This window comes from Sceloporus occidentalis, unplaced genomic scaffold, assembly GCF_023333645.1.
Source record: "Sceloporus occidentalis isolate IW3139 unplaced genomic scaffold, rSceOcc1.0.p SCAF_13, whole genome shotgun sequence".
Taxonomy (NCBI): domain Eukaryota; kingdom Metazoa; phylum Chordata; class Lepidosauria; order Squamata; family Phrynosomatidae; genus Sceloporus; species Sceloporus occidentalis.
This window is the reverse complement of record NW_028316993.1, coordinates 10,483,698-10,497,929: the sequence shown is the minus strand read 5'-3', so window position 1 is coordinate 10,497,929 and position 14,232 is coordinate 10,483,698. Positions and strand designations below refer to the sequence as shown.

General features: G+C 46.1%; 1 protein-coding gene across 1 annotated transcript in view; it reads left to right on the top strand.

The window, feature by feature from the left end:
• Nucleotides 1-8,707: 8,707 nt before the first annotated feature.
• Nucleotides 8,708-14,232, top strand: part of LUZP1 (leucine zipper protein 1) — a 33,380-nt gene continuing 27,855 nt past the window's right edge. Inside the window, exon 1 of the mRNA XM_089479390.1 lies at nucleotides 8,708-8,810. The gene's annotated coding sequence lies outside the window, so the exon portion shown is untranslated. The remainder of the gene's footprint in view (nucleotides 8,811-14,232) is intronic.

Genomic DNA, 14,232 nt, shown 5'->3' with positions numbered 1-14,232 from the left:
GGTACAATATAAAAATTTATCACAGCCTGAGGTAGACTCCTAATCAGGAGGTAGCGAACTTGTTGAATCTATAAAAGATCAGGAGGGTATGCTTGCTGGAAGAGGTATGTTTTCAGCACCTTTTTGAAGGCGTCCAAGGTGGGAATGAGTCGAAGCTCTTCTGGAAGGTTGTTTGAAATCGTTGGGGCCCTAGTCAAGAATGCTCTCTGGTGAGTAGATGTTAATCTCACCTTGGGGTGTTCAAGTAGGTTCTTCCCAGATGTTCTGAGAGTGTGGGGCAGATTATGTCGGGAGAGGCGTTCCCTTAAGTAACTTGGGCCCATGCCATATAGGGCTTTAAAGGTGATCACCAACATTTTGTATTGGGCCCGGAAGCTAATTGGCAGTCAGTGTAAGGATTTTAGTACAGATGTTATGTGGTCTGACGCTGAGGTACCAGTGACCAATCTGACTGCGGCATTTTGGACTAACTGAAGCTTCCGAACTTGGTACAAAGGTAGCCCCATGTAGAGTGCATTACAGTAATCTAAACGAGAGGTTACCAGTGCGTGTACTACAGTTTCAAGGTCCTTTCGGTCCAGACAGGGGCGCAGTTGGCGTATCAACCGAAGCTGGTATCAAGCACTCCTTGCCATCACATCTACTTGAGATGATAACTGTAGGGATGAGTCCAGGAGTACTCCCAAACTGCGAACTTTGTCCTTTAGGGGAAGTGTGACCCCATCCAGGACTGGGTGGCAAATTTCCCTGTCTGGACTTGGGGTGCCTATCACGAGTACCTCTGTTTTCTCTGGATTCAGCTTGAGTTTGTTTTCCCTCATCCAGCCCATTACAGACTCAAGGCAGGCATTCAGAGGAGAGATGCCATCCCTAGTCACTGCAGCAGTCGGAGACATAGAGAAGTGAATTTGGGTGTCATCGGCATATTGATAACACCGCGCCCCATATCTCCAGATGATCTCTCCCAGCGGCTTCATGTAAATGTTAAAAAGCATGGGGGACAGAATAGCACACTGAGGGACACCAGATGTCAGTTCCCTTTTGCGAGAACAACTGTCCCCCAGCATCACCATTGTTGAGGCCAAGATACTACAGTATTTTGAACTAATATGTCTTGAATGTGGTGCTCTATTACACAATATGATAGAGTTGTTTGCGAGGTGATGGCAGCCTACTCTTTGTTGTGTGTTTGCCTGATCGTGCAGTCCTATCCTTGCTTTTTATCTGTCATTTGTTTATACTCTCCAATCTGCCTGTACATGAACCTATGTTGTGTTTTAAATTGGAATTTTGTAATTGTGTTGGCCAAATGGCCGTAATAAAGTTATTATTATAATGTCCTGGTAGAGTAATACCCTCATCAGCATACTTAGGGGAACGGGTGAAGGAGTCTGTCCTGCTGCTTTCCCCACTGTGTAACAGTAACTGGAGGGCTGCTGGGCCCAGCCCCATCTTCCCAGCCTCATTAACTACATGGATATGCCTGGGCTTGTACCTTCCTCTTAAGTACTCCTGCTTTATGTATGGTATTTTTGGCATACAAGTTAAACAGATAGGGTGATAACCCCCCACTTGGCAAACTGAAATCATTCTGTTTCCATATTCTGTCCTCACAATAGCCTCTCGCCGAGTATAGGCCCTCCTATATTACCATTTTAATGGTGTCAATTCAACTCAGTTCAACAGTGTTTTAGGCATTTACACTTTACTCAGACCAGGACATTTAATAGGATGCATGTCTTACAAATGGTATATTGAATTGCATCTTTAATTATTGACAGTGCTGGGTCTTCTTCCCCAACCACTACTTCTCGCTGTTTTTAAAAAAATTATTTTATTCAACTGATCACTATATTTTATTACATCTTACTATTAATGTTTTGAAGTTGCTTATGTATCTGTTATGGTCTTCTTGGTTTGTGCATCTTATGCTGAGACCCTTTTGTTTTTGTTCTTGGTCCTAGTTTGCAAGAAGTCTTAATTACTTCTGGGAAGGCTCCGCAACCACCACCATCTTAATATTTCTTAGGTCCAAAACATACTGCAGAAATAATACAGTTTGAAACTGCTTTAACTGCCCTGGTTCAGTGCTAGGAAATCCTGACATCTGTAGCTCTGCGAGACATCTAGCCTTCTCTGTCGGAGAGCTCTGGTGCCACAACAAACTACAATTCCCAGGATTCCTTACCATTGAGCCAGGGAAATTAAAGTGGTCTCAGACTGTGTTTTGGACCTCAGATTATTCCAGGATAGGTCTCAGGCACCAGAGTCTATTCCTAGGGGGGTTTGAACCCTCCCCCTTTGCTCCATGTTACAGGATCAGCACAATATATACCAACTTGTTTTCCATACATTGGTAGTGGTGGGATATGTTCCTTTTCAAACAGTGTAAGTCATCCATCATGTCACATCCACACCATTCCTCCCCTGCACTTCTGGCTTGAACATAGATGAACTGTGACCACATCAGATTGAGAACAGCTTTGTTTCTGTCCATTCTGGGTCCCAAAGGCTGGCATGTCAAGAGAAGGAGCCCTGTTTCTTCTAGTTGGATATTCTGCTGAGAAGCATAATCAGCCGGCAGAGCAGAGATTTAACCAAGTAACTGCTGGCAGGATTTTGCACTGCAGCAAGAGATGTTGCCTCCATACTGGGATCATTGTGCAATGCTGCATTTCACAAAAGCAGCTGCTTGCCCCGGCATGACTGAAAGCAAGACTTCGTCATCCTATTTTCAGGTATTATTTAATCAAACCCCCTCCCTCCCCCAATTTATTTCCTATTGTCAGGGTAGAAGAATTTAGTGTCTTGTTTTGTACAATTTCTCTTTATTATGCTTAATCGTACTGCATTATGCTGTGAAAATAATATGATAACAGAAGAAGAAAGCCTGATCGGGATACTACAGTGTGACCCATTTTATTCTGAATCCTTAGGCATAACATGGGAGTTGTTTTCAAATACAGTAAATGTTTAAAGAGTTTACAATCTCCTGAACTCAAAGGTAAACCACTTGAGTGGATTTTGTGTAGCAGAACTTTCTGCTTTACTTGGGGGGGAACACAGTGGTTTCAATGGGACATACATTCTGGATCAACTTGCATAACATGTTTGCGCTCTTAGGAATGGTACACTGTAATCCGTGATGGCTGCAATCCTTAGTTTAAGTATGGCTATGAGCTTTGGCAAGGCTACTTTAGAAGATGTGGCTCATTTTGCTTTTCATTCTTCTGCACAGGTGTGCAAGCGAGATTTTTCAGGATAGTATACTTTAATAAATCAAAAGAGTGTTTATCAGGACAGTGTCTGTCCAGTCTAACCTTGAAATGCTGAAGTGGGTGATGTGAAGGATTATGAATATGCCGAAGTTTAACCTAGGAATACTTGGGCAAAAGGTGCTATATAACTGTAACTCTGAGACTGTAACCCTAACCTGTAAGTCTAAGGGTATACAGTGGTACCCCGGGATACGAACGCACCGCGTTACGAAATTTCCGGGGTACGAAAATCTTAGATTTAAAAAAACTGTTCCGGGTTGCAAAGATTTTTTCGGCTTACGAACATTTTTTCGGCGCGTTTCGGCGCGAAATTCAAAAGCCGCCGCTAGCCGCTAGCGGCTTTTCGGGGCTTTTCGGGTTGCGAAATGTATCGGGTTACGAACGGCGCCGCGGAACGAATTAAATTCGTAACCCGAGGGAGCACTGTAGTCTAAAACCTATTATGGTTTGAAGGGGATATACTAGAATGGGAAATAGATTGGAAAGAAAAAATAACGCTGAGTTAGCAAAGGACTGTTTAATGCACCTCAAAAAAGCAGATCAAAGCAGCTGCCACATGGAAGATTTGGGTAAACTGTCATTTCCTTGGTGAAAATGGGTGAATTTCTCTTACCTAATCTGTTAGATATTAAAACATTGGGAACTAGACAGTGATGGGATTGGGGCAACACTGATTGTACTGAATGGTCTGAGTTCTCTAGAAACATTGGCCTGTTACAGACAGCCAAAATAAAACTGCTTCAAGTCACTTTGGAGGTATGGTATTTCAATGATGCATGAGTCCTAACAGTCTGGAAGCTTCACCAAAGCTGCACTCCAGTCCTTAGGACTAGAGCATGGCTTTGGTGTGGCCTTTGGACTCTTAGGACGCATGTATCATTGAAATATCATACCTCCAAAGTGACTCGAAGCAGCTTTACTTTGGCTGTCTGTAACAGGCCATTGTGTCCTGTCTAACATTGAAATGCTGAAGTGGGTAGTGTTAAGGGTTATGAATTCACACATTCACATGAGAATTCACATTCTCATTCATGCATGAGCGTATTAGTTCGTATGGTCAATAACGCCATTAACACAGAGGTAGATCAATAATGGACTTAATCATTATCTCTTACTTAATAGAATCATTGAATCAGAGCTGGAATAAACAAAGCACTCCCATCCAGCCTCTGTTTTAAAACGTCCAAGAAGGAGACTTGACCACATTCTGAGGTAGCATATTCCACTGTCAAACAGTCCTTACCATCAGGAAGGTCTTCCTAATGTTTAGGCACAATCTTTTCCCTTATAGTTTGCACCTATTGCTCTATGTCTTGGTCTCTAACAGCAGAAAACAAGTTCACTCCATCTTCAGTATGACATCCCTTCAAATATTTAAACATGGCTATCGTGTCACCACTCAACCTTCTCTTCCCCAGGCTAAACATACCCAGCTCCTTGGGCCACTCCTCATAGGGCATGGTTTCCAGGACATGGCAATGTGTTTAGAGTCCTCATTGACCCAAGCCATTGGTCATAAATATGGCAGTGTTCTATGACCAAAATCGATCTCTTGGAGAATGCAAAAGATATGGCCATTTGATGCTGCTGAAGGCTTTCAAGGCATCAAGTGGAGTCTTTGATAGGTTGGAATAATGAATGGCATTAAATGCCCCATGGATTAGATCTGCCAAATGTCTGCTTGGCATGAAGCTAATCTGACCTGGATCAATATAGTCTAAAATGAACTAATTTATTCTGGAGGTAAATAGTTTTGCATCCTGGTTAAATGGATTTAATTTCAAGACAGTCTCCTGTAGTCTTCATTTGTATTGTGGACTGGGATTATTTGAGTCCTGTGCCGATTTATAAGTGTAGGATCATTGTTAAGAATAGAATTGAAGATGTTAAGAAGATGGGATGTTAGTTGAATGTAGAGTAGTTTATAAACCTCACCGGAGAAGCCATCTAGGCCGAAGGTTTTGACCAACTTCCGTTTAGCCTCCACTTTTTCTGATCTCATCTAATTGGATCAATTTGTTTAACAATGTCTGGTGAGATTCTGTAAGCTTTTTCAGTTTCCAAAGATTTTACACGTCGACCTATTTCTATGTTTTGCGACAATTCAGAAGTGTATAGATTGGAATAGAAGTTCCGAAATTCCTTCAAAAATTTTTCTATAGAAGCTGTTTCTAAAGTTCCTTTGGAGGAAGTGTTCGGCGACTGTGGGGAGATGTACAGCCAGCGAAAGGGGGGATGTAATGCTACTCAGGGAGCAGCTACTGAAGTTACGCAGGGGACTGGGAGGCCTGTTACAGACTGTCAGAATAAAGCTGCTTCGGGTCTCTTTGGAGGTATGCTATTTAAATGATGCATGCATCCTAAGGATCCAGAAGCTGCACCAAAAGCTGCACTCCGGTGCTTAGGAATGGAGTGTGGCTTTGGCGCGACCTCCGGACTCTTAGGACCCATGCATCATTTAAATAGCATACCTCCAAAGAAACCCAAAGCAGCTTTATTTTGGCAGTCTGTAACAGGCCGGAGTTATGGAAATGGGAGACGGTTGCACCATCATAGGGGCAGAATGTATGATAGGGTGTTAGTCCTCCACAAACTGTCTCCCATCCCAAATAATCTGGATAGCCAAGGCAGCTATGCTCTCCAGGTTGAAAATGCTCCTTCTTAATGCCAGGTCAGTGAATGGTAAAAGCCGTTCAGGACTTGATCCTGGATGATCAAACTGACCTGGCCTGTGTTACAGAGACCTGGTATGATGAGGATGGATGGTGATGGTGAATCTCTCTCACCAAGGTTGGAGTTGTAGTGTCCTATCGGAATAATATCCCCCTGACCAGGTGTCCTATCCCTCAGTCGGCAGAGTTTGAGTGTGTTGATGTAAAGGAACTGCTTGGTGGATGACCAACACAGGGAACTGGCAGAGGAACTCTGTCCCTGTTGGTTCTACTGGACCTTTCAGTGGCTTTCAATACCATCATCAACCATGGTATCCTTCTGAGTCGCTTCTCTGCAATGGGGCTTGGAGGCTTGTACATTGGCTCCATTCTTTCTTGGAGGGACGTTGGGGGATTCCTGTTCGACTCCTTGGCCATTGGCCTGTGGGATCCCTCAAGGCTCAGTCCTGTCCCCTGTGCTTTTTAACATCTACATGAAACCGCGAGGAGAGGTCATCTGGAGTTTTGGAGTAAGGTGTCACCTGTATGCTGATGATACCCAGCTCTATCCATCGTTTCCCCCTAATTCCAAGGAAGCTGTTTTTGTGCTAAATCGGTGTCTAGCCACTGTAATGGACTGGGTGAGAGCAAACAGAATGAAGCTTAATCCAGTCAAGACAGAGGTGCTCCTGGTCGGTTGAAAGACAGATCCAGAAAGAGGGATTCAGCCTGTGTTAGACGGGGTTACACTTCCCCTGAAGACTCAGGTTTGTAGTTTGGGAGTACATCTGGATTCGGCGCTGAGCCTGGAAGCCCAGGTATCAGGAATGACCGGGAGTGCCTTTGCACGGCTAAAACTGTGCCTGCTTTGATTGGGAGTTCCTGCATGGCAGAAGGGGGTTGGAGTGGATCAGGGCCCTTGTGGTCTCTTCCAACTCGGCTGATTCTAAGTCAGACCTGACCATAGTGGCACATGCCTTGGTGACATCCCTGCAATGCGCTCTACGTGGGGCTGCCTTTCCAAAGTGCTCAGAGTGTCATGTTTTTAATTGGTGTAATGCATTGTTTTTTAAAACCTGGTATTTTGCATGTTTTATACTAGCGTTTCACCTTGGGACTGTTTTGGATTGGTTAGTCGCCTTGAGTCCCTGTATCGGGAGGAAGGTGGGATATAAGCGATAATGATCATATGGCTCAATGTTAGCAGTCCTTAAGATAAAGTCGGCAGAGACGTGGGTTCCCAGGGGCTCATTGACTCTGCGCAGACCTGGCCCCCGAGAGCCACCTTGGCCCCAGGGGCCCCTCTGCCTCTGAGCAACGATGTCTCAGGATGTTCCAAGGAAATGGCCTAGGCACATCGGGGCCAGTGGTTCCCAACCTGTGGGTCGCCACCCTTTTAGGGGTCGAACGGCCCTTTCACAGGGGTCGCCTAAGGCCCTCGGAAGACCCTTATTTCCAGTAGTCTTAGGAACTGAGATGCCACCCTTTTATGGCCAGGGGTCGCCACAAGAGGAGGCCCTGGGTGAAAGGGGTGCATCTCAAGGGTGGACTCTCCCCGTTTGCCCAGAGCAGGGAAGGCAGGGAGAGTCTTGCTTCAGGAGGCCTTTCGGGGGTTAGAATAGAAAGGCTCTCTGGGAAGGAAAGGACTCGGAGAGAGAGAGGGAGAAAGAGGGCACTGCTTCCCCTCCAGCTACATTCATTCCTATGCCGCCTTTCTCCCAGGGCAGGGGCTCCAGGCGGATTTTTCTCCCTTCCCCACATTTACACACAAAAGCCCCTCTAGAGTCTAGTCGAAGCCTCTGGAAGCAGAGCTTAGGGGCCGAAGGGGCGATGGAGAGGAGAAGCGCCGCCTCTCCTACTCTCTGAGCCGGAAGGGAGCTCTTCTGGAGCGGGGTTCTTACCTCCCCTCTCTCTCTCTCTCTCTCACCCGCGGCCTCCTCCCTCTTCGCCTCTGTCCACGCATTCGCTGCTCCGGAGGGTGTTCACACGTTGCGGGAAAGACACGCGTCCCTTTTGCCCAGGCGCCCTTCCTGCGAAGAGTCCGTCCCCGGCAGAGTCACTCTTAGCCCGGAAGGGCCAGCTCAGAGCGGAGGAGACTCTGGCTCCGCCTGAGCCCTGACTGAGAGGGAGAGAGCGGGCTTTCGGCGGCCACGCCCCTTCCTACGCCACGCCCCTTTCTTCCTGAGGAGAGCGAATGGGCCTCCCGCCTCCACTTGGTCACGCCCCTTCCTCCGCCACGCCCCTTTTCTCCTGAGGAGAGCAAATGGGTCTGTCGCCGCCGCTTTACCCCGCCTCTTTCCTTTCTTCGCCCCGCCCCTTTCCTCCTGGAGAGAGCTAATGGGCCACTTGGCCCCGCCCCTTCCTCCGCCCCGCCCCTTTCCTCCTGAGGAGAGCGAATGGGCCTCCCACCTCGGCTTGGCTCCGCCCCTTCCTCCGCCCCGCCCCTTTCCTCCTGGGGAGAGCGAATGGGCCTCCCACCTCGGCTTGGCCCCGCCCCTTCCTCCGCCCCGCCCCTTTCCTCCTGAGGAGAGCGAATGGGCCTCCCACCTCGGCTTGGCCCCGCCCCTTCCTCCGCCCCGCCCCTTTCCTCCTGGGGAGAGCGAATGGGCCTCCCACCTCCGCTTGGCCCCGCCCCTCCCTTTCTCCGCCCCGCCCCTTTCCTCCCCGTGACGTCAGAGCTGCTCCCGCCTCTCATTGTCAGCAGGAGCCCTCACTGCAGCAGCAGCAGCAGCGCTCGGCCGAGGCGCATCCAGGCGCCTTCGCCGCTCCCTCCTCCTTTCCTTCCTCTTCTGCCGCCGCGGAGTCTGGCCCTGCTGCATCGGGCGAAGAGGAAAGTGTTCGGATCCCGGGCGAAGTTCCTTAGAGGCGGAGGAGAAGGCAGGTGAGAACCGGGGCTCCCTGTCGATCGCTGCCAAAACCAGGCAGGGCTGGGAAGGAATTCGAGGCATCCGCTTTGTTCCGTTGCCAGAGCAAGGCTGTGGAATTCTGGGAGTTGGAGTTTGTTGTGGGGCCCAGAGCGGAGCTTTGCTTTGCTCGGCTCTGGGCCCCACAACAAACTCCAACTCCCAGAATTCCATAGCGGTGAGGCAGACAACAAGTTAAAGCGGTTCCAAACCGGGTTATATCTCCAGCGTGGATGCAGCCTTTTTGGCGCAGCCCTAATGAACCCTCCTTAAGCCTCTGCTGGAGAGGCAAGGAGAAAGAGGCTCCCTCGGCTGCTCCTGGCTGGGAACTTCCCAGGCCTCCCTCTCCCTAAGCCTCCCTCTCTGGGTCTGGGAGGAGAGGAGGGCCGGGCCCTTCCTGCGCAGGAAATGCCTCTCCTCCGCCAGGAAAACGGCGGGCGGCGGATGGAGGCTCCTTGGCCAAGGCCCTCCTCCTCCTCCTCCTTCTCTCCTGGGACTGGCTCCCTAGAGACTCTCCTGGCCAATGGAGCTTAGTATTATTCCAGGAGAAGTCCAAGGATGGTTGTGTAGAACCCAGGCAGGGAACTAATTAATATTATTATTTAATTAGCATTACACTTCTGTGGCTTTTATTATTATTATTAACGGGTTTTATTAATCTGTCCTCTCTAGGAATATCTAAGTCCTCCAGCTCAACTCTATGATCAACTTTAGCCAAATGTCACATTGAGAGATTCCTAGAGAGGACACTCTGCTAGGCCTTTGTGGCTCCTTCAGCGCAACTCTATGGTCAACTTGAAGCAAAAGCTGCTCTGAAGGACCTCCTAGAGATTCCTAGAGAGGACACTCTGCTAGGCCTTCATAGTTCCTCCATTCAACTCTATGGTCAATGTCTGTTGGACGTTGACCATAGAGCTGCACTGGAGGACCTAGAGATTCCTAGAGAGGTGTTCTCTAATGGAAAAACATGGTGTTTTTGTTGTTTGTGGTGTTCCCACATCCATGGGGGTCCTGTGCCTTAACCCCATTGAATGTGGAGGGACGAGGGCATTTTCTTTCCTTATATCCTGCCTTTCTCCCAAGATAGGGACCCAAAGCGGCACAGCATTGAGCCACAGCAGTCCATGGGGCATGTGCTTCCTTGTGAGGTTGGTTGGGCTGAGAGAGAGAAAGGGAGAGAGTGTGGCTGTGTACTATGGACTGGTCCTCACACTGTGCATATTTTCTCAGAGGTCATGCATAATTGAGTGGGACTCCTAAGCATGTTGATTTGAGGGAAAGCTCCCCTAAACAGATGCTGCATCTGCACTGCAGGAGTAAACTGGTTTCAACGCTGCTTTAACTGTCATGGCTATGGAATTCTGGGAATTGTAGTTTGATGCAGTCCCGGAACTCTGGGGCCACAACAACCTACAGCTCCCAGGATTCCATAGCCTTGAGGCATGGCAGATAAAGTCGTGTGGATGCAGTCTGTAAATTTGTCCTGGATAGACTTCCAAATTGCAGTCCCCAACACAGTCTTCCCTTTGGCGTTGCTCTTCCACAAAATCTCCATTTCAAATGAGGATGCAGCTGTTTTCTACCCAGAAACTTTCTCTGGGCCTTAGTTTCTCAGTCTTGAACATGGCAATGATTGTGACCTAACTCACATGAGTGCTGAATGTGGACTGCGATGGAGTGAAATACTATCTCCGGTAGCTTTGTGAGATAGCTTATGGTTTGTCACCATTTCTTTTTTCTTGTTGGGCTTCGGTGCCTTTTATGGCACTAAGATGGGCAGAAAGTCCACAGATGTGTTCCCTCCCCAATTGAAACATCTGTACCGGTAAAACTGCATCAGTGGCCTTTCCTTCTGTCATGCGACTGTTAAATACAGTCAGCCCTCTGGAGCCACGGGTTTTTTTTTAATCTATGGATTGGAGCATCCAGACTTTGAATACATATTCCAAAAAGCAAACCTTGATTATGCCATTGTATTTAATGGGACTTGAGCACCCAAAGATTTTGTTCTGCACAGAACCAAATCCCAGTAGATACCAAGGGCCCACTGTATTCAGGAGCACTGCTGTTAGAACAAGGACTTGCAACCTTAATTTGAATGGGAGGAAACTTTGGACAGAGCATCTGACTGGAAGGAGAAAATGAAACCTTCCGGTTAGGAATTTAAAGCTTGAACTCTTGTGATCAGGCTGGATTTTGTGTTTGGGAGATGGGTTCAGTAGTAATAAACTGTCCATTGCTATTGTGACGAATCTCTTATTTAAAGATATGGTTTATTTTTCTGTGAAAACCACACTTGTTTTGTTTGTTATTCTTTTATTCCTTCTAAGAAGCTCAGAGCACTTTATTCTCATCCGGTCTTTTATGATCACAACAGTCTTGCAAGGCAGGCTAGGCTGAAAGAAAACGGTTGACTAAAAATCCTCACATGAGCTTCAGGGCTGAGGAAGGACTTGAACCTTGAACTTTCTGATCTTAGTGGAGGACTGGACTGCACTGCTGCTCCTAGTTCTAGCCCACTATCTTGGGTGAGTGGCAGAATCTGGCTCCATCGAATGGAGCTGAACATCAGGGATTGCAAAGGAGGAGAAGGACAGAGGAGGAAGAGGTGATTGCTTGAAGGAAACCCTCTGGCTCCTAAACTAACCTCAATGGGATAGTTCACCTTTTTAAACTACTGTAGAACAAATGTATCATCATGTGTTAGGGCTCACATTTACAGTTTCAAGAGACATTAAATCAAACATTTGTCAATGCATGGAAACCATGTCCTATGAGGAATGACTTAGGGAGCTGGGGATGTTTCGCTGCCCTGGAGAAAAAGAAGGTTGAGAGGTGATATGATAGCGCTGTTTAAATATTTGAAGGGATGCCATGCTGAGGAGGGAGCACGCTTGTTTTCTGCTGCTCCAGAGAACAGGACCCAGAGCAATGGATGCAAGCTACAGGAAAAGAGATTCCACCTCAACATTAGGAGGAACCTCCTGATAGTAATGGCTGTTTGACAGTGGAACAAACTCCCTCAGAGTGTAGTGGAGTATCCTTCCTTTGAGGTCTTCAAACGGAGGCTGGATGGCCATCTGTCGGGGATGCTTTGATTGAGAGTTCCTGCATGGCAGAATGGGGTTGGACTGGATGGCCCTTGTGGTCTCTTCCAACTGTGATTTTATGATTCTATGATTATTCTGTAGGAGGTTATTATGGAGTGGGGAAGTGAATGGTAGTACTGTCGGCCCTCCATATTGCTGGGGTTAGGGGACCCCTGTGAAAATGGAAAAACTGCAAATAAAAAACCACTATGTTTTTACCTGAGAGAACACCTCTCTAGGAATCCCTAGGTCCTCCAGTGCAACTCTGTGGCCAACATCTGCCACAGGATGAAAACAGAATCATGCTAAAGGACCTACAAATGCCTAGAGAAGCGTTTTCTCTAGTAATCTCAAAGTCCTCCAGTGCAACTCTGTGGTCAATTTCTAACAGAGTTGTACTGGAGGACCTAGAAATTCCTAGAGATAACATGTTAATCAAATTTGCAGATAATCAAAGCCACCAAAGTCAAAGCCACAAATGTAGAGGGTTGACTGTACAACGAAAAATGTTAATGTTAGACCATTTGGATGGGAGAAGAATAGGGAAATGTGTGGCCCCCGAGGTGTTTTTGGACTGTCTCTCCTGTGAGTTCTCTTCTGTGTAGCTGATGCAGTCGAGGGTTGTGAAACTGTAGCCCAACAACTTCTGGTTAGGTGTACATTCAGTGTGTCTGGAATGGGACACTGTAGCAGTTCACCAGTATGGAACGTGTTAGCGTTCATGTTTTATATTTGGTTGGTTCTATTTTGATTAGTCTGTCGTGAAGACTTATAACCAATGCCTGCACATAGCAAACCTTCCTATGGGTCGGTGGTGCAGAGAACCTCTCAATGTAGTTCCCAGTTGAGAATTCTTCAGCGTCAGGAAGACTTATTTTAATCAGACTTCAGCCCCGGGGCAGAGATGCTTTTTGCTCAATTTACTCTGAGGAATTTTTGCAGCTTTTTCTAAAATGAAACCATTTTTCTTGCTCAGAGGAGCAGCTTTTGGGTGTGAATGTAGCAGGCATGTTGACTGCCTTGTAAGTCCATTTTTGTTCATTCGGGGCTTGATGAGTGAGCAAGTCTGTTTTCAGAGCATGGGAAGGAGCCAGATCATTTACTTTCTAAGGAAACAAAGCATTTGTTTCCACTAAAGTTCTATGGAATTTAGCACTTTTGGCTGTGGCTGGGCTATTGTCTGCAAGAGAAGCAGGACAAAGGCTTCTGCTTTCCTTAATTATTAATTGTGCCTGGTTTCTCTGTTGGTGCTATGATACTAAATCATAGGTGCTCAGATAGGCAATCTTTTCTCTCCTCTCCCTCCCCATTACTTTTTTATATTGAAGTAGTTATAAATGTTTTATTATGTTGTAAAGCGCCATGTACATCAACGATGCTATACAAATAAATTATGATGATGAAGATGATAGTAATAATAATGCTTAATATGGTTGTTAAACACACATACATGAAATAATATTATTTGCCACGTCTCTATTTGCATCATATTGAGGAGATAGAATTCTGGATCAACAGGTAGTTTGATTCCTAATACCTCTGATAATAGTGGACTGTACTTACTTCCAATACTTTCTGGCTAATTGGCAATTCCATCTCATGTAGAAATCAGTATCTTGACATTTCCAACAAGTGTTATTATTTGTTTTGTATATTTTTGTTGATTTTGCTGGGGTCAGGTGCCAGAAGGCACAGCATTTTATGGTCATTTTCCTTTAAGCTTTGGCAGAGAGTAAACTTCTGTGTTGTTTCCACGCTTCTATTCTATTCTAGTTTCTATTGTACGGTTTGCAGATTGGCTCCATTTTTATCATTGAGTCTTTAAGGACTTCGTGTTTTAATTCTCTCTGCAATAGGACTTTATAAAATTTTGCTGTCATTTCCAAGAACACTTTATGTAATTCAATGGTTCCCAGCCTTTTCTATGCCCCATACCCCTGGGAAATGTTTGATCAATGTTTGCACCCCCTACAAAAGCAATATCCCATTTGAAGATGAGGAAGTCTCATTTCCAATTTTTGAACCATATAAAAATACTATGGGTATCTTTCCATGTATGCTAATGGGAAAACAATACAGTAATATAAAAACAAATGAGGAAAATAACTAAACTATAGGATTAAAAAGTGAAAGAACAAATGATTTGTCAAATTTTCTTCTTTCAGTTTTCATCGCCCAGAAAGGACTTCATGTAACAATAGCCGCAAAGGAGTTTTAATATAGGATGTTTTCTTGAATTTCAGCCAGATTTTTAATAAACCTCTTCTCACAGAATGGTTTTCAAACTCCTTGTTTTTCCTTCACTCTGCTA